The sequence below is a fragment of the Ambystoma mexicanum genome, chromosome 8 (assembly GCF_040938575.1).
Source record: "Ambystoma mexicanum isolate Mex_15411 chromosome 8, UKY_AmexF1_1, whole genome shotgun sequence".
Lineage (NCBI taxonomy): Eukaryota > Metazoa > Chordata > Amphibia > Caudata > Ambystomatidae > Ambystoma > Ambystoma mexicanum.
Window position 1 is genome coordinate 276,102,577 of NC_090929.1, and position 26,343 is coordinate 276,128,919.

The window sequence follows — 26,343 nt, forward strand, 5'->3', positions numbered from 1 at the left end:
AACTCACCAAAACCTTCTTTACAAATATTTTGGGGGTTCAACCCCAAACCCCATTCCCAAAATTAACCCTGCCCCAACCCCCTCCCTACCACTTTTAACCCCTTTACCCATTCATTGAAAATTACATCGAAAATGCAGTACGGGATGAAACAATGCAATACACTCTGGCCATAAGGGTGTATGCCCGGCCCAGGTGTTCTGTCGTCATGAACATAGAGGCAATAATTATTCGACATTCTGTGATTTTTATTGTTTGTTCTTGCTGCTGTTTATACAGAAAACAATGTTTGACATATTGGGAATCTTCAGTGCTATGCCACGGGATCACCTTGCAGAATATACTGTAACTGAATAGACATTGATGGCTCAAAGTTGGCACTGAGCCCTGGACAATCGTACTGCAAATCAGGCAAAGCATTCAGAGCCTCATTGGGCGTGAGTGAAACTGCGGCTTTCTAGTGAAAAATGTAAATAAAAACAACTTGTATTTCTCTGCTTCACAAATACACAATCCCTAAGGAATTTGTTAGGGTGCAATTACAGTGGCTAGACACTTGAGGCCCGATTCATGGAAATATCTGTGCGATCCGGGGGGTGTACGTAAAGGTGGCTGTTGTAGCTGTTTTTGCTTTGCGTCAGGGCGTGTCGTGGACGTTCCGGCTGCGACTTGTGAATGCGGTTACTTTGCGCAAACAATTCCATGAATACGCAGAGCACGCAGAATAATATCTGGGCGCAGGCTCGCGCAGTCTCTCTCTAGGCGTGCAAGCTTTGCGGGATCTATGCGCACTTTTCCATGAATTGGGTCCTTTGCATGTGAAACTGGTGATTATGGGGCATGAGCAGCCAATTCTACTTCACTGTGCAATCTGTACAAGGCCCCTTGTGTTTCACAATCTTGCACTTGTCCCTTATGGGGGGGTCCTGTATTGGGTGCCTTTGGTCGACTCACAAGTTATTCAAGTAATTATGTGAGTTCAACATTCATGTTTGCTCCTATTTGAAACTAATGTGCAAAGAGCTCCTTTACCACATATTTACAAGTCTCTGTCTTTTTGTAAAAAGCAGAAACACACACACACTCTGGAGAAAGAGAAAACATGAAAAATTGACATTTAGATGCTCAGTGCTGCTGAACTGTTTTGCGTGCATCTTGTTCTGGGAACTTTCTGGCCAACAGTGCCTCTGGGCCTCTTCCCTCATGCTCACCACTGGGGTCCAGAGCACGGGCCAGTTGGCCTGCCTCGACTTGCAGGATTGGCAGTGGGGATGCGTCTCGCTGCCCTGCCTCTGCACACAGCACATCTGTCCAGGCCTCAGCACTGCAGGCCTATTTCACTTCCAAACGCTGGAGGCATTTTTGTACTGCATGAATCCTGACTACATTCAGCATTAGTTCAATGCTAAAAAGATTCCTTCCCCCAAAACCTGCACCCGCCTTCTTAATATGAAGCCCAAATATAAGAGTAGACAAACACTGAAATCTGGAGAGTGTTTTAACCCTCTAGTTAGTAGCGAATACACGTCTTCTTTTAAAGACAAGCATGTTTCAAGATACACACGATGCACACGTGGCCTTTCTAGAAGACCAAATTAGCTAACTGGTCATCTAGCTGGGCGAAGATATGGACTCCAGGCCTCCATGCCTGCCACAGCCACTCAATGCCTTGCACGGTAAAGGTTTACACAACTAAAAAGAAAATGAATAGACAATTGCAAAAAGAGGTTCATGATCACGAAGGACAGGTCCAAGACCCGGAATAACGAGGATTCGTTCATGTGCTGGACAGTGTGATCCTTTCTAGTTCAACATGAACATAAGGCGTAGATGCCGTCTAGTGAGTACCCCTGCCTCATCCCAGTCCTTACCTTATGAGGCTTTCGCCTCTCAAGATAGACAACCATATCTTTATATGACCAATTACAAGTCGCTCCTTCATACGGGTGAACCCTGACTTTTTCCTGCAAAAGGATGGGAACAAAGGCACCACCTTCCCAGCGTACCTTTGTTTATTTCTGTCTCCACAAAGATGACCCTTGTGGTATTTATTCTAAAGTGGACCATTTTCTCTGTTTTTTTCTTAGGAATGCCTGGTGATCACAAGTGTTCCAGGATGCTTATGCTACAGACCCGGGCCTAGCCTGCCCAGGCAGTATAAAGTTTACCTGGGCAGACCAGTAAGAATATCTTGCCATACAGGTGGACTTGTCGGGCCCATGCCCCCTCCTTCCTGACTCAAAGTGAACTAAGTGCTTGCAGCTGGTGGGAAAACCCCCACCGTTGTGTTCTCTCTTGGGTGGGTTCTGGACTGGCTTGGAAACAGAACTGGTGGCAGAGTCAGTTGCCTGAATAGGTGAACCAGTGCCTTATTTACAAATCTGACACAGGTAAGAGCACCTGCTGAGGTTTTTGGTGTTATTCGGCTGGTACATTTGCCGCAACCAACAATAATATTGCAATGGATCCGAGACTATGCAGCCTCTCCCATTTTTCTCCCTGAAGAAGGTAGTATTCCCGTCTTAGAGGAAGGGACTATTGCCACGGAGGGAGGCATCACTCATTCATGTCACCTTTGCATAGGAGGAGCCCTAGCAGAATTTCCAGGAGAAGCCCTAAAGGAACTGAGCCTGATCCCTCTAGACTTCTTCCACCAACTCTCCTTGCTGCTTTTGAATCTGCCCTTTCCACTTTGATTGCTGCTCTTGTTAACATTATTATTAGGGTATTTATTGAGCGCGGATGTAGCTTTGTGAAGCACCGTAAAGTTGTACAAGTCACAGGGGTAAGTACATGGCAAGGGAAGCAGATTGCAAGGGGTCAATATGAGTGAGCGGGAAATTAACAGAGGAGGATGAGGTTGGGCAATTTGCAGCAAGAGATCTAAAAGCAACCAGGGAAGGAAGATCACCCAGTCGCATATTAGGTGGAGAGTGGAGGGTGTGTGGGCTGTTAGGGAGGAGCCATTCCATGAATCGCAGGGTTCTGAGTTCCTTGCTGAAATGCAGAAGTGAGGTAGTGAGGCTGGTGTTGATGGGATGATGTTCCAGAGTCTGGGAGAGTATGGTTCTTTCCTTTCTGCACCGGTGAAGTCTGCACATGTCCTTGCTTTTGTTTGGTCATAGGCCTCTTGACAGATTGTGGAGTCTGCAGGAGCTGCCACAGTATTTTCACCATTTTCATTGAGGAGGAGGTGCCTATTGACTAACAAAACCCACACCAGGCCACAGAGCGGGCCGTGGAGTGTGGAGGTAGAATGTGGAGTCTCCAGGAGCTGCCACAGCATTTTCACCATATTCATTGAGGAGGAGGTGCCTACTGACTAACAAACCCACACCAGGCCGCGGAGCGGGCCGCGGAGTGTGGAGGTAGAGTATGGAGTCTGCAGGAGCTGCCACAGTATTTTCACCATTTTCATAGAGGAGGAGGTGCCTATTGAGTAACAAAACCCACACCAGGCAGCGGAGCGGGCCGCCGAGTGTGGAGGTAGAGTGTGGAGTCTGCAGGAGCTGCCACAGTATTTTCACCATTTTCATTGAGGAGGAGGTGCCTATTGACAAACAAAACCCACACCAGGCTGCGGAGAGGGCCGCAGAGTGTGGCGGTAGAGTGTGGAGTCCGCAGGAGCTGCCACAGTATTTTCACCATTGTCATTGAGGAGGAGGTGCCTATTGACTAACAAAACCCACACCAGGCCGCAGAGTGTGGAGGTAGAGTGTGGAGTCTGCAGGATCTGCCACAGTATTTTCACCATTTTCATTGAGGAGGAGGTGCCTATTGACTAACAAAACCCACACCAGGTCGCGGAGTGGGCCACGGAGTGTGAAGATAGAGTGTGGAGTCTGCAGGAGCTGCCACAGTATTTTCACCATTTTCATTGAGGAGCAGGTGCCTATTGACTAACAAAACCCACACCAGGCCACGGAGCGGGCTGTGGAGTGTGGAGATAGAGTGTGGAGTCCGCAGGAGCTGCCACAGAATTTTCACCATTTTCATTGAGGAAGAGGTGCCTATTGACTAACAAAACCCACACCAGGCCGCAGAGTGTGGAGGTAGAGTGTGGAGTCTGCAGGATCTGCCACAGTATTTTCACCATTTTCATTGAGGAGGAGGTGCCTATTGACTAACAAAACCCACACCAGGTCGCGGAGTGGGCCACGGAGTGTTGAGGTAGAGTGTGGAGTCTGCAGGAGCTGCCACAGTATTTTCACCATTTTCATTGAGGAGGAGGTGCCTATTGACTAACAAAACCCACACCAGGCCACGAAGCGGGCAGCAGAGTGTGAAAATAGAGTGTGGAGTCTGCAGGAGCTGCCACAGTATTTTCACCATTTTCATTGAGGAGCCGGTGCCTATTGACTAACAAATCCCACACCAGGCCACGGAGCGGACCGCGGAGTGTGGAAATAGAGTGTGGAGTCCGCAGGAGCTGCCACAGAATTTTCACCATTTTCATTGAGGAAGAGGTGCCTATTGACTAACAAAACCCACACCAGGCCGCAGAGTGTGGAGGTAGAGTGTGGAGTCTGCAGGAGCTGCCACAGTATTTTCACCATTTTCATTGAGGAGGAGGTGCCTATTGACTAACAAAACCCACACCAGGCCACGGAGCGGGCAGCGGAGTGTGAAGATAGAGGTTGGAGTCTGCAGGAGCTGCCACAGTATTTTCACCATTTTCATTGAGGAGCAGGTGCCTATTGACTAACAAAACCCACACCAGGCCACGGAGCGGGCCGCAGAGTGTGGAGGAAGAGTATGGAGTCTGCAGGAGCTGCCACAGTATTTTCACCATTTTCATTGAGGAGGAGGTGCCTATTGACAAACAAAACCCACACCCGGCCGCCGAGAGGGCCGCAGAGTGTGGAGGTAGAGTGTGGAGTCTGCAGGAGGTGCCACAGTATTTCCACCATTTTCATTGAGGAGGAGGTGCCTATTGACTAAAAAAACCCACACCAGGCTGTGGAGAGGGCAGCGGAATGTGGAGGTAAGTGTGGAGTCTCCAGGAGTCCACTGGATACGTGGAAGCCGGAAGCACCAGGTAAGAAAAATAGCAATGAAGCATTGGTGCAGTCTGTGCCTGCATCACAACTGATAATCCCTGAATTATAGCTCTATAGAATCACTCTAACATGACCTGTGAATACACTGATCTCCAACCCGCTTTAAATAAATGAAACGATCCCCCGAATAAGTGGCAGGCGCGTGGGGACTGCAGGACTCTGTCCTTTGACCCTGGCCTCCTACACTGGCCATTGAAATTGACCTTTCAACTAATTGCTTACTAGATTCCGATGAATCTCTCCCCCAATCTCTCCCCTGCCGCCCCCTAACCTTTGGGACCTCCAGGGGAACATTCTGGGATCCAGATTGCTCACCGGATCGCCGGTCAGCTACACGGCAGCAGGCGAGTCGGGTGCTCTGAGGGAGCGAGCTGTGTGGGAGGACTGCGTGCCACAGTCCCGCGACCCACTCGCTGTCATCCGCCTATCCACCTGTCACCCTCCACCTAAACTTGCTTACCTCGCTCGCTTTTCTGCCTCGGCTGATTTAGAGTTTGCGTCCTACCCGCGCTGCCTGACCGCTGCTTGGTGCGAGTAGAGGGGGAGGAGCTACCACACTCACTTCCTTTCGCGTGTGGCTGCGAGGCCTCTGCTGCTCCAGGCGCGTGTCCCATCAGGAGGTCTGGACTCATGGCGGCAAGTGACGCTACACCTCCTTGTTGTGCACGGCTGTGGGGTTTCTGCTGCTCTTGGCGAGTGTGCCGCAGGAAGGTCTGAATTCTGTAAACAAGCAGCATCAGTATTCTAGAAGTAAGCCCAACAATTATGTCGGGCAAGAAAGACCAAAAGCCCCCACAGTACACATTCTAATACAAGAATGAGAACTCTATTCATGAACGAAATGCGTATTCCGCCCCGGAACTCTACTAAGCTTAATGAAACAGACAGTAAATTAAACATTCCTAGAAATTCGGTTTCTGAAACCTTCGATACAGAAACCATTGAAGGCCGCAGTGAAGTGAAAGGAAATATGTACGACATACACCTAATCTCAAAGGCTGATACCACTGACTTTGATAATGAAGGAAATGAAAACATTCTTGACTGCATTTTAAAAGACAATACAGTTAGCACTGTGCCAATGACTAACATTCTGACTGACGCATGGGAAGGGGAAAGCATAAGATCTGTACTCCATGATATCCAGCAAATGTAACTCTTGATAGCAATATCTCGTGCTCCTCTGCCTCAAAGACAGTTCAGACTAACAAAGCCAAGAACTATTCCTCCAAGTGTGCGGGAATCAAAGATGAACCATGCACAACAGATGCTACAGACGATCATGTCATGAGGAAAAAGGCGCAATTGCCCACTCCTGGTCCACTGTCACAAAGAGAGCAATGAATGCCAAGAGCCAATGGAAATATCATTATGAAAGCAAAAGGACACCTGACCAGAAAGCAACAAATTCCCTTCCCATCAATGCCAAACGAATGGAGCGTTTATCACTTGATCTGTCTGAAATTGATGCATTTTGGAATTACAAGAAAAAAATAGGAAGCTAAATAACCGAATAAATCAAACAGTCCCTTCGATCAGCCGACTGGATAACCCTCGAGCCGAACCTTTCACGACTACTAAAATCCACACAATGAGTAAGGACACGATCGAAAGCAATCAAATACATAGGAATGACCCAAGTAAATGTATCTGCGCATCAAATCTCGCAGCGCCCCAAGAGTCAATAGCGACAAATATGGCTGATTTACAAAACATGCTAATGGCGGTGACGACCCAAACCATGATTCCATATATAAAGCTCCAAGAACTGAATACGTAGACAACGAGAGAGCATATGATGCTTCTTGCCTCAATCTATACCAAACAAAAGAGCTTAGAAGTATTAACATCAAAAATCCAAGAACGCCTTAATACAGAAGCCGAAATCAGTCATACCTGGCAACAACGATTAGCTGATATCGCAAGACAGAACAGATAAAGCTGTATTAATTGAAGCTCTAATCACGTCTCAGCGCTGTTAAGACCCAACACTCAATCAGAAGCTAAAGCGTCAAAACTTTCTGAAAATGGAATGCAAAATACAAACCAGACAAAGAAGCCAATTCTGTCAAATCAAACTCAACCCTCTACAGAGAATAAGACCTCTGATTGTGAACCTATGCTAATTGATCTAACCACGGATGCCCCGCCCAATGAAGCGGTCAAAGTGTTGTCATCCACCACGATTGGACATCTTCCTGAATCTACTGTGTCTAAAGGAATACAAAAAAAGGTCTCCCAATACTACAGCATCTTCAAACAGCAACAACTGAGTGGCTCTCCTCAAACAAAGGAAACAAACATAAAAAATCAACCTAAAAAATTTCAAAAAGGTTGAAGAGCATTTCTGACAAACCTGATGCACAGTGCAAACGAAAACAAAAAAGCCAACCAGGCACAACATCCTGAACCAAAAACTGGAAAAACCAAAATTATCTCAGAAGTCCTGCAAAACTTGCAATGAAAAAAAAATACAGCCTTTGAAGTGAACCTACAAATTATCAAGCCGACACTATCGACCGGACCTGAAGACAGCGAAGAAGGAAACATAGAATCCTTAATGAACCTGTCAACCTATTCTGAACAAGAACCAGAACATAACAAGACCAACAACTCCTCGAAGTCCATTGAACAAATACGTCATCAATGATTATACCGGATTGCTATGATAAAACTAATGAAGAATCTCAGATAATTTTAGACCTATCATGTGAAGAGATCTCAGACGCTGACTCAACTTGGGCTAACCATTCTTCAACGCCAACGTTTGCTGAGACAAGTAAACAAGACCAAAGAATACATTCAGACGTCCAAGCACACTCAAACCAAAAAAATATAAATCTGAGAGAACAAAATCGATCACTTGAATACCCTCAATTTGCAGATCCTCTGTAAAAGACCCAACGCTACTTATTAAGATTAGAAAGAAGAACAAATTGTGACGTGAAATTAATCTTGAACAGAACCAACACCCTATGTCTATTTCAAGTAATGCCAAATCTAAGAAGCCTCACCACCAAAGATCTGAAAACGATTGAATTCATTGACCATAAAAATGTGGACAAGAATTGGATTCACTGTTACTCGGAAGAAACACTGAGGAAAATTGCATCCCACAAGAAAGACCTAATGCACCTCGGATTCGCATTGACCATAGAAGAATGCTCCGCTCTGACACAAGAGAACATCCGCAAATTGTACTCAGAAATCAGTAGTAATGAGAGTCCTGAACATATCGAGAACCCTGATCGATATATAAAAAAAGTATTAATGAAAGTGCTACCAGTTACCACTATGTCGACACCAGTTACCACAATGTTGATACAGATCAGCAATGCTTGAGAAGAGAATGTAATAGGAGAGGATCTGACCGAACCCCTTTTTGGCGAGACCTTAATTCAACAATTAACACCAATGATTGTCGCGATAAAAAGCCACTATAACAACGAAATACAGACAACAAGCAATTGGTGATATGTTGTTCATGGAATACACGTGGTCATTCACATCTGTTCCACCAAGAGAATGCAGACTTGCACCAAGCCAGTATAATATGTCTTCAAGAAGAAATCTGGTTTACTGATCCTCCAACCTGCGAAGGATATCTCACACAGACCAATCCCGCATCTGCAAGTAAGGCAGGTAGACCTTCGCCCGGCCTGATCACGTTAATCAAACAGGACCTGCCCTAGGATGTCATAGAATACACAAATATAGGATGCTGCGCTCAAAATACAATTCTCAGAAATCGGAAGCCACCCGTACATGAACAAAGCACAACACACCTCTGCGAACCATTTAACTATGTGAGCATTACTAACATCTACTGGAATCCTAGAAAGCAAGAGGATGAACAAACAATTGATGCAATTCTTACTGCAATCGATGCCAACACACAGAAATACAAAGGTATAGAACACATCATATGTGGCGACTTTAATTTTCACATCTTCGACGCGACAGGAAATAAACTTGAAGAACATCGTCTCGAGTATCGAGCAAGGAGATGGTCAGCTGAAACAAGAAATAGGAATTTCGACCGCCTGGATGCAGTAAGCAGAGACACTTCAGTTCCTACTCCATCTTGGTCATGTGGAACCAAGAAATCAATAATCGACTACTTTTATGTCACAAACGGAATCTCATGACATATCAAGGACTCAGAGAACATACCCAGCAATTTCAGCGATCATTATATCCTGAAGCGTTCGTGGGAACTTAATGGTCCCTCGCCAAGAAGAATACACATCCCACCCATAACGGTGAACTCGAGAATGAATTGTCTTAAAATACATCAACACAAATTAAAAAACCTGACGGAAACACACAAGAACTGACTTAAAAAATACCAATAAAAGAAACTATGGTTGGCTTTTTAACCAATTCAAATTGACAATCGTCCCGAATGAGCTCCCCCATGCCAAGCATAAATACACCTACAACAAATCGATAGCTGCAAAAAAAAGAAATGCATTGCCCTTTTTAAAAATAGCAAAAATTATTCAAGAACAAGAAAAAGTCAAAAATATGATGCTCATCCTTAAAAATAATAACACCCGATGCCTGTGGGATTTGCTAAACTCGAACAATAACACAAAGGTTGCCATGATAGTCAATGCCTGGAGCATGCTTGGATTAGCTACTTTACTGAACGGAATAAAGAAAGATCATCTCATAGAGGAAAAAGGCTGACCCCAAATGAGACGACATGGGAAGTGACATACGAGATTAAAGTCTTGAAACCTCGATTCAAAAACTCAATGTATCGCGGGCACCTGGCCCTGATGGTCTATCAAATGCTTTACTCAAAAAAGATCCTAAAATTTGGGCTGACTTTTGTGGAGTAATCATCGACTTAATCAACACCACCAAAAGAATACAAGCAAATTGGCAATTGGCAACGATAATTCCCATATACAAACAGGGCTCAACTAAAGATCCGATGAATTACCGCCCTCTAGCATTATTGGACCCGTTGGGGAAAATATTTGCAAATCTTCTACTAACAAAACTAAACGCTTGGTCAAAACAGATAAACCATCAAGCAATTCGACAAACTGGATTTGTTCATAGAATTGGTACAGGCATACATCTGCTAACCATGAATTTACTGAAACACAAAGCCGACAAGTCAAATACACAAACATACGTCGCATACGTTGATTTAAGTCTCGCTTTTGACAAAATCAACCGAGACCTTTTATGGGCAAAATTAGAACGATAGGGCTGTCCCGTCAACATACTTGAGCTTATAAAACTTCTTTATTCTAATACCAAAATACAGGTGAGAATGACATCAGATGGGATTGTAACAAGCAAAATAAAAACATGGCACAGGCTAAAACAAGGATGCCATCTAGCTCCTGCATTATTTAATCTGTTTACTTCTGATTATGAGGAAAGCATCAACACGCCCAATATAAACCCTCCAAAACTTAACATCAAAGTCATGCCATGTTTAATATATGCTGATGACATCATACTCCTAGCAAAAATGCCTCGAGGTCTTCAAATTACATTAAACAAAACGATTGAATACATGGACCACAACGAACTCTCACTAAACATAAAAAAATGAAAGTCATGACGCTAACCCAGAAAGCACAACGGAAACAGAAACCACCAATGTTCTACCTTCAAAATCAAAAATTGGAACAAGTCACCACATACAAATATGTAGGAATCTGGATTTATCAACCAACGAGCGCAATTCCTTGGTTCACTTGAAATCAGAAGCCAAGTCCCTGGCTAGACAAAGTCTAATTATCCATCGCAAATTTGTAAATTTTCTCTCAGGCCTGTTCTAACTTTTTATAAGCAAAAAGTAACTGTCATTTTATCCTATGGAGGAGAATCCTTGATCAACATGGATCAATCAGTATGGACACAACTTGAGGCCATTCACTGGTGGAAAACATTATCTCTGCCACAATCCACACCAATGTCAAGAATACGCTATGAACTGGGTCTCCAATCTCTACAATCGATGATAATGTGCAAAACAATGGATACATATAGAAAATTGAACAACAAAGATAATATCCCGACACTGGATATATTGAGACCATCCACATTGGCTCCCGACAACACTGCATTGACAAAATGGAGAGAAGCAGTAGAGAACTTATGCTTAGAAAAGAACATACCCCTTGAGATGTTGATAAAAAAGGCCCCAACATGCCAAAAAGCTGCTAGCAAGGCTTGACTGGATAGAGACTGAAAACAAGAAAGACAAATATAAGCTAAATCTGAAATGCGATGGAGAAATCAGACCGATGAATCAACTTCCACATTACCTCAATTTATTTCCTGATTGTCAAAACCGTGACACGTTGCTAAGATTCAGGTTGAACATTCTCCCTACTCGACAAATCGTGGGTAAATGGAATCAAAATATACATAACAGTACTAATTTCAGATTCTGCAACGCCGCTGAAGAAACTCTTAGACACATAATGGAATGTGAAGCGTTCAATCAGAAAAGACCGATGTTCAGTAAATGATATGAATCTGCGCCCAACTCATTGGAACCAGAAGAATGCTGGAGCCACATTTTAATGGGAAACAACAGAAAAATGGTGACAACAATCGTCCACTTTTGGAAAGACATTACTGCTGAGAACCTTTCATTTTAAATGTTCAAGCAAATCCAGCTCTATTAATTTAAAAGAATCAACTGTAATAGAATATTTATTGTATTGTATAAATGTAAGGTTTAGGACATAAACCAAATGCATTTTTAATAATAAAAAAAAACATAGGCCTGTTGAGATGCTGAGCTTCTCGGCGTGGTATCAGGGGGATTGAGTGCAACAGCCATGTAGCTGACGCAGAAAGATATGAAGGTGATAACTGTTTGCAGCCTGAGCCAGTGCAGTTCGATGAGGGTTGTGTGATGTGGTTGAATTTGTGTAGTCATTTGATTAGTCATGCTGCAACATGTAGGATAAACCTTAGAGGTGCTAGGGCCCTTGCTAGAAGTCCTTGCAGGAGAGCATTGCCACCATCCAAATGGGGAGAGGACCAAGGCTTAGGCAGCTGATCTGAAGTTGTTTGGTGAGTTGAAGGGCTTGAATGTCTCACAGGAGGGAAAGCCATTTGTGTCTTCCTTATTGTGTGTTCTTTGAAGGGGAGGTGTCTGTTGATGTAGAACCCAAGGGACTTGGAGTACTTAGTCAACTGGGGTGTGAAGCCCTCGATGTTCATAGTGGAGAGCCAGGTATGGATGTCAGTGTGTTCAGTGTTATGGTCAGCCGTAGTAATTCAGTCTTGGATGGCATGAGCTTTAGGTAAGCACTTGACATCCAGAGCTGGATCAGAGTGAGGCAGGCCTTGAGCAGGTGAATGTCTTCAATAGATGCAATGATTACAGAGACAGTACACACTGCTATAGATGTGAGGCTCCCTCTCCTCCTCTACAGCCACCTATCCCTGTGGAACCTCCAGCACCGGACGCTCCAGCACATTAGGGAACTGTGCTAGATGAAGAGAGGTGATGGCATGAACATTCCTGAAGAGGGAGATTGTGAAGAAGGTGGCCCTGCACTTTCTAAATAATCTTGATTTGAAATCCCTCAGGAGGTTTTGAATTCCTATATTCATTAGCTGCCCATCTCTAAAACTGTCCTTCTAGTATTGCTGAGTGTTAGGTATGTGATCCCAAGAGAATGGAAGGTGGTTCCCAGGGGTTGCAATGAGCTCTACCCTCTTCATCGATTCACACAGGAGTTCCCAGAGATCCTGAAGGTTCACTCTATCCTCAATTACTTCACAGGCCATACTTATGAGGCTATGGAGGATGCAGCCCCTTCACACCCTTGTGCATAGGAGGGTAAAATCAGCACTAAAGAGGGCTGATGGACCAATGGATTTTGTTTCTTTGAGTGGGCCCATACTTGGCCTATGTGACCTAGTCTATTGTCAAAGATTGACAAGCTTGCATCCTCAATCTGGAGGAGGACATGAACTGAGTGGACCTCCTATGGATCATTGAGAAATAGGCCATGCTGGAATTGGACATTTACTGCAACATGATGAGAACTGTGGCATTGGGGGATGTCTCGGTAAAGTGGATCAGAAGGCAATACTGGCTGAGTCCATGGAGTTGAAAAGCCTTGCAGAAGGCTGGCCCGATGTGCCTGCTATATTCCTGTACTGAAAGGTCTTAGAATCGCAGATCATTGACTTGGTCAAGCAGACTAAGGAGAATAAAACCCTCACTGTGGCTCCCAAGCTCAAGCCGGCCCAATTCAAGACACCATATAGGTATCAGTCTAGGCAAGGATTACATGTTCCCAGAGGTTCCATGCTTTACAGGTTTCACAGCAGAGGAGAATATAAGTCCATTAAGTTAAAACCTGCCCCCACACAAGCGTCCCCTACTTACTGACTCCTGGGTATCAGACCCCCGGCACACCTCAGCTCCAGGGGGGTCCACCTCCAGTGCTTCAACAGGATATGCAAAGAAGAAATCTCAGACGACTGGGTTCAGGACACTGTGCTCAGGAGCTATTCCATCAACTTCAACTCAGCCCTGTGCTCAGGTTCAGTGGTCACTTATAGCTTGGGGACCCAGAGATGGAAAGGGATCATGTTACTCGTTCAGAAGGGGCCTTTTTATGCAGTCCTCAGAGAAGAATGCGTAAGGGGTGCATACTCTATCCTCCTCCTTTTGGAAAAGGTTTCTGGTGAAATACGACACATCATAGGCATGAAGTGGGTCAACAGGTTCTTCAGGGACTCTCTAAGGGATCATAACTATGATTTGAAAGAGAGACCTCCTATCCTCATTTGCTCTCAAGAACACATACCTTCACGTTTACCATGTTTTGAGCCACACGCGATTTCTTAGGATTGTGCATGGAATGGATACGTTTCAGTGCAGGCTTTCGCTCTGCACAAAGGGTGTTCATGAAGGAGCTGACACTTATGGTGGTGATACTTCACTCCCAGGATTAATGTCCATCTGTACCCCAGCAACTGGCTGGTCCATGCTCTCTCTTTAACCCTTGCATTGAAGGACATGACTACTACTCGCAACCCTACTGGAGAGATTTGGCTCACAGGGCTCACACACTACAAGACTTTCCAGCCTGTTGGAGAAGAGGGATGCCAATGCTCACTAGTGTCTGACTGTGCAAGGGAAGATGTCTTACATACTACTATAGAGTGTTTGTAGTTATTTGGGCTCATTACATTAAAGACTCTTGTAATTCATATTCTGACTTAATTGGGATGCAACCTTAATGGACAATTCCAGGCTGCACAGAGTTTCTCCTCTCATCAGGTAGAGTATGGCCTGATTTAAGGATTTTCATCTCCTTCTGGATTTCCCCTTGCATTCCTCCTCTCCTTTGACTCTTATGACAAATGCCAGTCAGATGGATTGACGTGTCACTCTGGATACCTTCTCCATCCAGGGGAAATGGATCAAGGAAAATGGGAAGAGATGTTCCAAATGGAGAGCACGTTCAGCCATACGACAATCTTCTTTGGCCCTGGTCCCAGCTATCAGGGGAAAAGACCTCCTGGTTCCCATTGTCAAACAACCCAGTGGCCAAGACGTACATCATCTGCCAGGGGACACAAAGTCCAATTCACAACAGAAGGTTGCAAATGAGATTAAGTGTTGGGCAGAGACCAACCTTTTCTACCTTTATGCTTCATACATTCTGGGGATGGAGAACACCAGAGCAGATGCTATCAAAACAGTATTACCTTCTCGATGGAGTACTCTTTAAGGATCCCCATATTCAAGGAGATCTGTCAAAGATGTGGCTATCCCAAGGTGGATCTGTTTGCCTTCAGCCTGGATTCTCTCTTCAGGACTTCATTTCAAACTCTGGAATCCAACAGCGACTGGCACAATCACCCTCCTGCCCCCTTGGCTTACAGTCCTTCTCTTTTCTTTTACTCCCTTTACCTTCATCTAGATGTTGCTTCTACAGATCAGAAGGGAACAGTCTCAGGAGATCTTGACATACCGCTCTGTCCAAAGAAACCTTTTTCCCTGTTCTTCACCTAGCAGGGGCCTTCCTTGTGGGATACAACCCCCTACACTGACATTCACTTCCAAATTCCACAATACAAAATCTCCCGTGTAGGCCCTAGTTGTAGAAAGGGTAGGTTTGGAGGGAAGAGGGTATTCCCCATGGACTGACTCTGGCAGTGCAGGGGTCCAGATGTCATTCTACCCTTAAACCCACAAAAGGCATTTGTTGTGGCTTGTAGAATGTGGAATAAAGAGAGAATAGAACTAGAATGGGTATGAAGGAAAAGCAGTGAAGAGCAGGCAGTTAAGATGGAACAATAAAGGATTATAGATGTGTAACCGGTCTCAGCGTATTATTGAAGGTATTCAGATTATATTATGAAGAGATACAACATTTGGTGACAAAGGGAACACTAATCCACCTGTGTGAAGAGACTAGGAAGAAGAGGACTGGTCTGAAAAGAAAGGAATAGGAGATACTGGAACAGTGTAAAAAGATATGAGTGATGATCTGAGGAAGTCACAAGAGGAAACTAAAGAAACAAAAGGATAAAGAATCAAAGGAGACCCTGGACTGATAACTAAAGTATAAAATGAACTGAATCAAATAGACAGCAACTGCAACCTGGATGCAAATGTGAGTGGAAGTGAAATGTTGTCATATACAGAAAGACATAAACAAAGATACAAAGATACAATTTGTAAGAAGCGCTGCACAGCATACTGTGTGATTAGTGACAAGATGGAAAGTGATATTGCTTTGGACACAGGGTCTACAATGTTGGGGTATAAGGAAAGTTATGAGATTGTATGTTAAATCGCATTAGCAACAACAAATGCTGCATGGAAAGGGCATTGCAGACAGTACGGTGATTAGATGTGTGGTGTAGCACACATCGCATATGGACAGTTGCACAGTGTAATATTGAAATGATAACATGCAGCCATAAAGCAATGCAAATAGGACGGAGATACGGACATTAATCCAGAAGGGAAAGCATTTTTTGAAATTGCGTAACTGAACAGACTTACATAAAGCGCGAGGTGCAGCATGGAATGGCACGATACAACTGACGTATGGAATAATGTCAGGCGGACATTAGAAGAAAGGACCTAGGTGCGTAAAAAGAAACGTGCCGCCATCTTGGAATACTACTGGTTGAATGATAGAGGTTGCCATAGCAACATGGTGTGTTAAAAGAAACAAAGTGACATGATAGAAAAACGACAGTAAACTCAACAACACCAATACACATGTAATGACAATAATAGCGGGTGGAGGAAAACGAAAAATGAAATGAAAAAACAAAAGTGTGCCTAATGGAATGAATGCAAAAGTAAAAAGAAAAAAGGTAAGTACCAAATACATGCTTAGATGTACAAACAATATAGATAAACACAGTGATAAGGACGAGAAATACAGAATACAAATACGTAAATGTGCAAACAAATTACAACACAACGAATATCAATATACAGAGTGTTTGAAGGAATACATCGCAGTGACATTTTTCTTTCTCACATAACGAAGCATTTAGAATTCTCAAGCCTTGGACTAACAAAATGAAATAATTAAAGACACGGAATCAAAGAGAATTCTCGCAGATAAAGTCACGTCATCCAAAGTAAGAGTGAAAGCAGAAATGGAAATAACAAATGAATGGACAAAAGCACAAAGGATTAGTTATAGCAATGTAATGCACTCATAGATAGGCGTAACAATGCATAACACATCAGTGTCGGAGTTTCAGCAATTAAATGTCAGACAAAAATTAAAGAAATAACACCTAAACTTGTACAGCAATGTCAATAGCACAGCAGAATCAATAACGCTGCGCTATATCAAAACAAGACAGAGACAGACTGTCAATTCAAAACAAGCAATAACAGTTAAAGGGATCTTGAGGATTACACATGCAGAATGGCTGAGGTGCATGGATAGAAACTGAAAGTTTGATCCTGTTTTAGCGCAGATACGATATTATTATCACAACAGTCTACAGAAAAATAAATCTGCATATCCTATGTAAAATTACCAGTTCAAAATGTCATCTGAGGATATGAGTAAGGATTTAAATCTAGCTCAGGACATGTGTGAAACCCCCATATCCTCGAGTTTAATTCATTTCCTACACCATCCAGAGTCATTCAATCCTGAGCCATATGATGATCAAGGGTGGCAGTGGCAAGAGTGAGTGATTGAATTTGAGTGCTACATGAGAGCACTAGGAAATGAGAATGTTCCAAACAAATTAGACATATTTATGAATTTGGTGGGAGGAGAAATGAGGAGTGTCATAAGAACATTGACAACAACTGAGTAGGGAAAATCGTACCAGCTTCTTCTTGCTGCTCTAGAGGAACGCTTGATAATTGCTTCCAACAAAGATTATGAAAGATATCTGTTTAACCAATGCAAACAGAGGCCACAGGAGACAATTGCACAGTTTGTATTACGATTACAAGAGAAAGCAACCCATTTTGAGTTCGCAAAATTTGATGATGAAGAAGCTGTTAGGTTAAGAATAATTGAAAGCTGCACATCGTCAGAGTTGCAGAGACATCTTCGGAGAGTGCCCTTCTCATTGAAAGATACTCTGGAATTGGCGGGAATGTACGAAAGACTTGAGAAACAAGCAGCAGATATGGAAAGTGACGGGATGTTGGAGACACTGGCTGGCTTCAGATGCAATGTGCAAAAACAGTCCCGATACCCGAGCAGGATATTCTCTCAAGGCACATGGAATGTTATCAACGGAAGTGTTCAAGGAAGGCTGTGTTTTAGATGTGGATTTAGGTTTCCACACAAAGGTCGATGCCCGGCCATTGGTCAAAGATGTGTGGGATGTGGTCAGAGAAATCACTTTTTGGTCATGTGGAACGAGAGAACATCTCTATTGTCGACCTGTGGAACTGGTGCCTAGTCAACATTGAATGGGAGACAATGCCTAATGATGGAGCGTTTCCAGAATGGGGAAGTGAGCAGGAGGAAACAAAGGGGGAAGGATGTGGCCACCTCAGATCGAGGACTAATGGTTGGAAGAAAGTGGCTATCTCAGGAAGTGACCCTAAGAAGTCACCAAAGGAGTTCCCATGAAGCGACAGGATGTGTTCCCAATGAAAGAATGGTCAGCTACCAGGGAAAAGACTGTTTCCCTGGGTGGGAAAATTATAATTGTGTAAATGGAGAGGAGGATGGTGACAATGAAAGGGAAGTAGTAAAGTGGGACAGAGTTTGGACTACTGGTAAGAGGAAAGTTGAGGAACATGAGGAACATTTGATAGATGGGGATGAGAGCATGCAATGGGGTCAAAGGCAGCGAAGGAAGATGGTCAAGAAGATGGACCTTAATGATGAGTCAGAGCCTCTCTTTGTGACCAATGTTAAAGGGCCCATAGTCATTGTCAGGAGAGATGAATTGGCTGGGGATCCGTTCTTTCATGCATTGTTTCAAGATGATTCAGGTGGGGAAGAAGCATATGAAGAGAGAAGAAATTAAAAGGTGCATGATGAACGGGGAAATGAAGAACCTGTTGATGTCATGTCACTTAAAGACTGTGGACAGTCTCCACCATGTGTAGCTAGTGAGGGAAGTCAGGGGACAGTCAATATTCGGCCCCAAAGAAATACTCGTAAACCTGTACGTCTGATTGAGCAGGTGTAGAGGTGATCTTACTAGACAGATGGGGAATTAATTTATATGATAAGCAAGGGGGAATGTTGTGGCTTGTAGAATGTGGAATGAAGAGAGAATAGAACTAGAATGGGTATGAAGGAAAAGCAATGAAGAGCAGGCAGTTGAGATGGAACAATAAAGGATCATAAATGTGTAACCGGTCTCAGCGTATTATTCAAGGTATTCAGATTATATTAGGAAGAGATACAACAGGATTGTCAGTCTTTCCCCTTTTGCTGTGGCTGGGATGACCTTGATCCTCTGACTTGTGATACTGTTGAAGTCTTAGAGTTCATTCTGGGCGGTTCTGGGTTGGGGAACACTTCTTCCACCTTGAGAGTTCAACTGGGGGCTATAAGGGCATTTTGCATTTCTGGGGTCCTATTACACCTGTAGAGGAGTTGGAATCCCATCTTCTTAGGTGCATGGAAATTGCTCACCCTAGGGTTCGGTATTCTTTCAGCTCCTGGTCCTTCGGGCTTTATCTACTCCTCCATTTGAGCGCTTGGAAGACCTCCTTTTTAGTCTTGTGTCCTACAAATGCTTTTTCATCGTAGCGCTGGCCTCTGCCTGCAGGTTGGGGGAGCCAGAGGCTCTGATTTCTACAGCACCTTAACCTGTGTGTGTCGCTGAGGGTCTTGTGCTGTGACCATCTCCTCTCTGTAATCCCAAAGTCTTCTATGACTTCCCTCTTCATGGGGATCTGGATCTAACAACTCTTAATCAGTGGCATGGAAGTGCTGCTGCTCCCCTAGATGTTGAAAGTGTGGTGAGAGATTACCTGGATTGGAAGGCAGGTACCAGACGGTGGGATGAGCCATTTGCAAGTGGATCAGGACAGTCATCCTCTTTACCTATGAGGTGGGAAATCCTCCTTCTGGTGGCATGCAGGATCACTCTACCCATGCCATGTCTGCCTCCTGGGTTGCATTCAAGGGTGTTGCGCTTGTAAACGTTTGCGGAGCCCCACTCCGACCCCTCCGGAGATATATATGCATCATTACATATTGCATGTTAGACGACTGCCTCAGTCCTTTGCCTCAGCCGTCTTGTCCTATGCCAATGACCGAGTTTCACAATAAATTCTGGCTTTGTACTGCTGTTGGTTTTTGGACTGTTTTTGTGGAGCAATTCCCTCTCTTGCTGCTTTTCTACTTCCTCGTATGGCAAGAACTGGAATGAGGAAGACAGAACAGGAGGTAATGTCCGGTAATCCCATTACCGTATTCGCCACCCACTAGAGTAATTGCTGTGGATTTTGCAGAATTATGACAGGGGATGTTGTCAGTAGATGGTGTCTTGGTAACCTCCCTGTTGTAGGGGAGGGGTCAGAGGCAACCCTGACATAAGAGCGGCTTGTGATTGGTCAAAGAAAGATAGCGATGTCTGTCTCGAGAGGCATAAGCCTCATACTGTAAAGACTGGGACGAGGAAGAGAAATGCTCATAGTAATGTGTTTAGCGGTTAGTAATCTAGACATTTCTCACCTCGGGACCTGAAAACGAGGATTTGAATTCTGGCTGCGGTACTTTGCCCGTCCTCCAGTGCCACAATTTTTAAACGGGTGTAAGTTACACATTTCAATGAGCTGCCTTCCTTGCTGTCATATTCGAGATTCTACCACTGGAGTAAGTCTTATTTTAATAGCATGCCACTGACCCTTGGAGTGAGCTCCCTGCTATATAAAAATCTTAAATACAAATAAATAAAAAAGAAACTGTTATGTAATGCTAGTGGGATTAATAAAGTGCACTTGTATGAAATACACGATCTCGTGGTGCAGGTTGCCCTGTTCTGCGATCTCAAATATGCTGGACTCTGTTACGGTTGTGATGCCACATGCCTGAGTGGTCGGTGAAGTGACCGCCAGGCAGTGGGTTAGGTTTGGCCCTTATCTCCTACCTTTCTGCATTGGTTGCAATGCTATTCGGGTACGCTGAACACATAGCGAGCCTTCTGCACGGATGCCACCCTTATTCTTCTCGGCACCCATCCACATGCCTGACCCCAGGGGTTGCTTTTCTAATGGAGCCTGGCCAGCCCTGCTATGCCTTTCTCAGCCACATGCACACACGCATCAACATCATGCCCCAGAACCTCCAACACTCTGGACTAACAGCGCAATGAAACTATAACAATGGTACAATTGGCGCTATACAAATGGCAAGTACCATGCATATGTGCTTTCAGTCATTCTTGTTCGTGGTTGTTACTCAGGGCCAATAAGCACTTGCAGGCGCTGCCCATATCTCTTCACTAGGAATGTCGCTGTAAAGGTCACTCCAGTGAGGTGCAAAGCACTTGCACGGAGGTCAGGCACCAGTAGACTCTCCCCACCCCCTAACCATACGAATGTCATGTCTTTTCTCTCTGAGACTGAGCAAACAGACAAACCCCCTTTGTGCCAGTTAAAGCATCTGCCAACTGGAACCCCACTTCGATGCACTAAAACAGTGCCCCCTGCAAACGTCCAGGACTTTTCTACGGCCGCTGCATGAATTTCCCCTCCAACTTCCTTTTCTCTCTTTCTTTACAAATAGCAGCAGTGGACACATATCACCCACTGCCGACACAGTAAATCAAACAGACCCCTGGCAAGAGCAGTTGTCTGGAAGTGGACCAAGCGACTGCCGGGAAGCATTCTGTCTTAATACTTAACAAATATCATCTTGGTTTTTTTAGAAAGAAATAAGTGTTTCATAAGCATTACAAAAGGGCAAGAGTATTATAGAATAGTAAAGCTATTATAAATATGGCCAATGCATCACTGACGCGTCCTTTCACAAAAAACGCAGGTCCCTTTGGTGACTGTCTCTAAATACAAACTATTTCCTAATTATGATAAAAGTCCTGGCCATTATGTTCATTTGCTGCCACCTTCCTCCGGAACTCTCTGCAGGCAGTTTGATACGTGCTTGCCCAGAGCTCATTTGCTTACAATAATGCGAAGGAAGCATTTGAATCCCACACATTCCCTCATGTAAAATAGCGAATTGAGCTCCTAGTTAGTGACCACTGACCTGCACAGATATCTGAGGGGCCCCATTTCAGTCAAGGAAACAAGTCAACATCAGATCCGACCGAAGAGTGCCCAGCACTTTCAATCAAGTTCTTAATGCTCTTTTTGTGCTTCCTCCCAGTAGATCCTGTGCAGGGCATGGTGGTCTTTCAAGCCCACCTGGTGATGCGCTGGGAGAATAGTTCAGGCCCCATCTATAAAATACTTCAAGAAATCAAATTCATTTCTAAAAATATAAAGCACAAGATTAAATCGCATTGACATTATTTACTCAACTTAGAAGCCCAGGCGCATCTGAACTTAGCAAACCCGATTTTTTATATCTTTACAAACCGCCTGGCTAGTGGCTATCAGTCAACACTAAGTTCCGCTGCCAGGCAACACAGCTAAGTGAATACTAATATTAACTAACAAAGGGAAGGTGCGCTGCCTTCTACTCACTACCTCACTGCCAATAGTTCAGGGTCAACGTATTTGTCTTGGAAGCCAGACAACACAGGACAACACAGGTTCGAATCGTGGTCCCATGCTTAAAGACTGTTCTCCGGTATTAAGTGTGCTATACAAGATTCATTCATTCTAGCCCTACATGGGCAACCACATCCCATTTTCAGTAAATTCATGAGGATTCCTCTGCCTGGCTCTTAGTATAGGACTGTGAGGGCATCAGAACGATCCTCTCTGCCCCTGAATTCTGAGCTTGAGAGGAGTGAACCCACAACAAAATAAAATAACAGGGTTGCCCACCAGTCCACCGTACTCTCTTAGTGGTAAACATGGCACAGGGGAGCAGGGTTGTAAAAGGTACAGTTAAAACCCTATAGCAATCATTAAGGGAATATCCATACACTATATTATAATCATATAGGAAAGCAACCATGAAATGTTAGAAATTTTAAAACAGGAAAGTCAAAGGTCACACAGTTTTCAGTTAAGCAAGAAGCTACTGGAGAAGAAATGAAAGGTTCCCTCCCAGCAGGGAGCCTTGAAAGGGCTGTTTGTCAGTCAGAGGAAAAGGTGATGTGATGCTGGGGTATGGTGCAAGTTCACAGTAGCCCACAATGCAGGTACGCAGGTGGCATAGTTGCGGGATTCGTGATGCAGATCAAGTAAGCCCAGGGTTATTCAGAGTCCCAGAGCTCTTAGATGAAGGTTTCTTTGTCACAAGTTGTTTTATGTGTCAACAGGCCTCTACCAGTCATTGCTGCATCTTCTGGTGCTCCTGCCTTTTCATGACTTCCCAATGCAGACCAAGAAACAAGGCGTCTCCTGGGAGGAAAGTTCTCTTAAAGTCTCCTAACCCAGCTGGTCCCACTAGGTCAAGGGCAGGGAGCACCACTAATGATCCTCTAAATTCATGAAATGCTAGCAGGGCTTCGCTGTTGTGTGATCTTGCACAGATTGCTGAATCAGATCATCCGCATGTCATCTTCAAAATTAAAGTCGCTTCTTGCTGCTTCCTGACTCAGCCAGCAATTTAATAAGTGTAACTGCTGTTTAACTGCAGTTTCCTATGTCTTATTGGAATATTGGAAGCTGAGTGGCAAAGAAGTCATGGGAGGTCTCCACATTTAAAATTACTCAGGATTGTATCTGAGCAAACACACAGGATCTGTCTGTGGCTTTCGACGCAGTTAATCACAATATCATACTGGAATGTCTGACAATGTCTGGAAATGTTTCTGAACAGGCCTTGAAAGGGTTTGGATCATTTCTAGATGATAGACGTCAATGGGTGAAATTTAGGGGCTATATTTCAGACCCTATTGTAATGAGCTGAGTAGTCCCAGAGGGATCTTCATTATCCCCTCTGTTGTTTAACTTAAACATGCAGCCTGTACTGAATATTGTGAAAAGTCATGGCCTGAGCTACCAATCATATGCCGATGACACAAAATTGTATATCAAAATTAACAACATTAAGAAGGCCTTCATGAGAGTTAACCACTGTCTGGAAGACATAAATAGATGGATGACAAGAAATCAACTTCAGCTGATCCTGTTCGGACCTGGGAAGCAGTTTCTGGCTGCAAGGGAATCTTTTTCCCCACATATCCTTGGGGAGGAGCTTCAATTTGCTGCTAAGATTAAGAATTTAGGATGCGTATGGCAGGAGAACCTGGGCAGTGAAGCACAGGTTGGGGCCAAGGTTCAGTCTGTCTACTACTCCCTGCGTATGCTCCGACTGATTTTACCATTCATTCCTGAGGACGATCATGCAGTAGTGGTGGGGGTTATGACAAACACCCATTTGGACTACTTTAATAGCCTTTTGATGGGTATCCCAGCCAAACAATTGTACAGGCTTCAGAAGGCTGAAAATGCACCAGTCAGACTGGCTGGCAGTCGAGGAACGCATTCAATTCAAGGTAGCATGCTTGATTTTTAAGTTTCTAAAGGGACTGGTCTCGGAGTACCTAAGCAATCAAATCTGTCCTCACACACCCCAGAGGACACTCAGGTCAAGGGACAAACTCTGCTGTGCAGCCCCCGTTCAGTATTTGTTTCTAGAGGAGACAGAAGATTTGCAGTCTTTGGTCCCAGACTCTGGAACAGTCTAGTGCAGGAGATTAGGGATTGTCAAACATTTGCTCTGTTTCAGAAGGCCTTAAAAATCTTCCTGGTTAAATAGTAACAAAAAATGTACCTGGTGACTTCTCATCCTTTTCTATTCTCGTGGTATATATGTTGTTCCAACTGCGCCTTTATACGGTTAATAACATCTTGAGCGTTTTACAAATATTCAACAGCAAACAAACTAAAAAATCATATGGATTTGCCCTTCAATTGCACATATTGTGTACACATGTTTACCAGATCTGGTCTCGACTGCCTTAGCCTCAGGCCTCCTCGCTCAAGGTATCCAACCTCAGATGTTAGCATATTGGTTTCCATTCACACACAGAAATCTAGTTAAGCTCTGCAGCTCCTTAAGGCATGCCATTACAAGACTGACACCAGGTGCTGTATGGCAAGGAGTCTATAGGCCTGTTGGTTCAACCATGACTTGCCATTGGTTTTGGTATACTTGCCATGGTTCCTTAATGCAATCACTGTCTGGGGCACACAAAGATAAATACGTTAGTTTGCAGGCCTGGCAAAGATTCAATGCATTTTGGGTAATGCAGCCTTATGCTTAAGGTCTCTCAGCGGTCACATTTCTCAGAAGAGCATGCTTGGGCTGGTCTGTGATGAGGATTCAATAATACAAAAGGTGTGTGAACTATTCAGGACAAGCAAAACGATTGGGGACTCATGCCAGAACCACACTTCAGGGCTTTCACCAACAGAGGGAAATCCCCAGGGTTCCATGAGGCCAGGTAGAGAGGAGTGATTGTGTCTACCACCAGTTAACTTCAGTCACCCTCTCAAACAAAGGATAATGAGGCTCAGTTTAGAGATGAAAGGAGAAATGCGTGGGGGAGTGGTTGAGGTAAAGATTCTGCCACCCGAGCTGGGAGAATCACCTCCTATATATCAATTGGATCTGGAGAGTGTGCACATTTCTTTAAGGTTGTATTTATTTAACGTTTACACATACAATAATGTAATAGTCTCAAAATGCAGTGCTCATTGCAGTGAAGCGATCATTATGAAATTTGGCAACTCTTGCGAAACTTCAATCCTTGACTGCCACGCACATCTACAGTAGTATTTTACACAAAGAGCATGCAAATCACAGACTGACACACCACAAATAGGTGTAGACATGATGGAAAGTGAGAGAGAAAGGAGTCCCTCGGTAACACAGGCTCAGTGTGAGGTCACAACAACTACTTTACTCTGCAGACCTTCTGGTGAGTAGGCATCTCAAGGATCTTTAATAGTCATGTTGTCACATGCAATTGAATCTCCCTTGATAGCATGCTTTATTCTTTTCCGGAGTAGGCCATGTGTGCAATTAATTTGCATTATAGTCAGCATTGGTAGGACTCTGTCTACCGTGTCTGTCTTCTTGACCTTGGTATGCCTACATAACATAACAATAAATACCTTGATCTAGCAAATTATAACATCCAGAAGCCTATGTGACTAGTTCTAAGTAAACACTCATGTCTTTAGCTGCCTGGGAAAACATAAGAGACCCATTAATGACTGAACAAATAAGACTGACTATGGCTTATGAAATATAATAAATGGGACTTAATATTCTTATGAACAAATATGAATATGGAAAATGATTGATTGAACAATGGCTGAGTTAATGTGTGAATAAATATGACCGAATAAGACATACAGCACATATCACAAATATGAGTGACTATGGATATGAAAAATGTCATATGGGAAACCTGGGTGGTCCATTATTGGATGAATACATTCAACAGTATGTGTGGGAGTGAGGGGTCGTTTGGGCCCCCCTCGCACATTCTGCACGTTATTGACCACTTGCTCGTGCAATAGCGGTTGACGCCTCCATCGCCCTTATGCTAACATTAGCATAACTGGGGCTATTGCGGGATACACCTGGTATCCTTTTTGTGTACCCTCGACTCCATCGTTGGACTAGGCCTCACTCTGATAGTACAAAAATGATTCTCTCCCCTTTGCAGCGCCGCGCACACCGGGCTCATGGCCCCCACCTTTTCCTCCTTGTC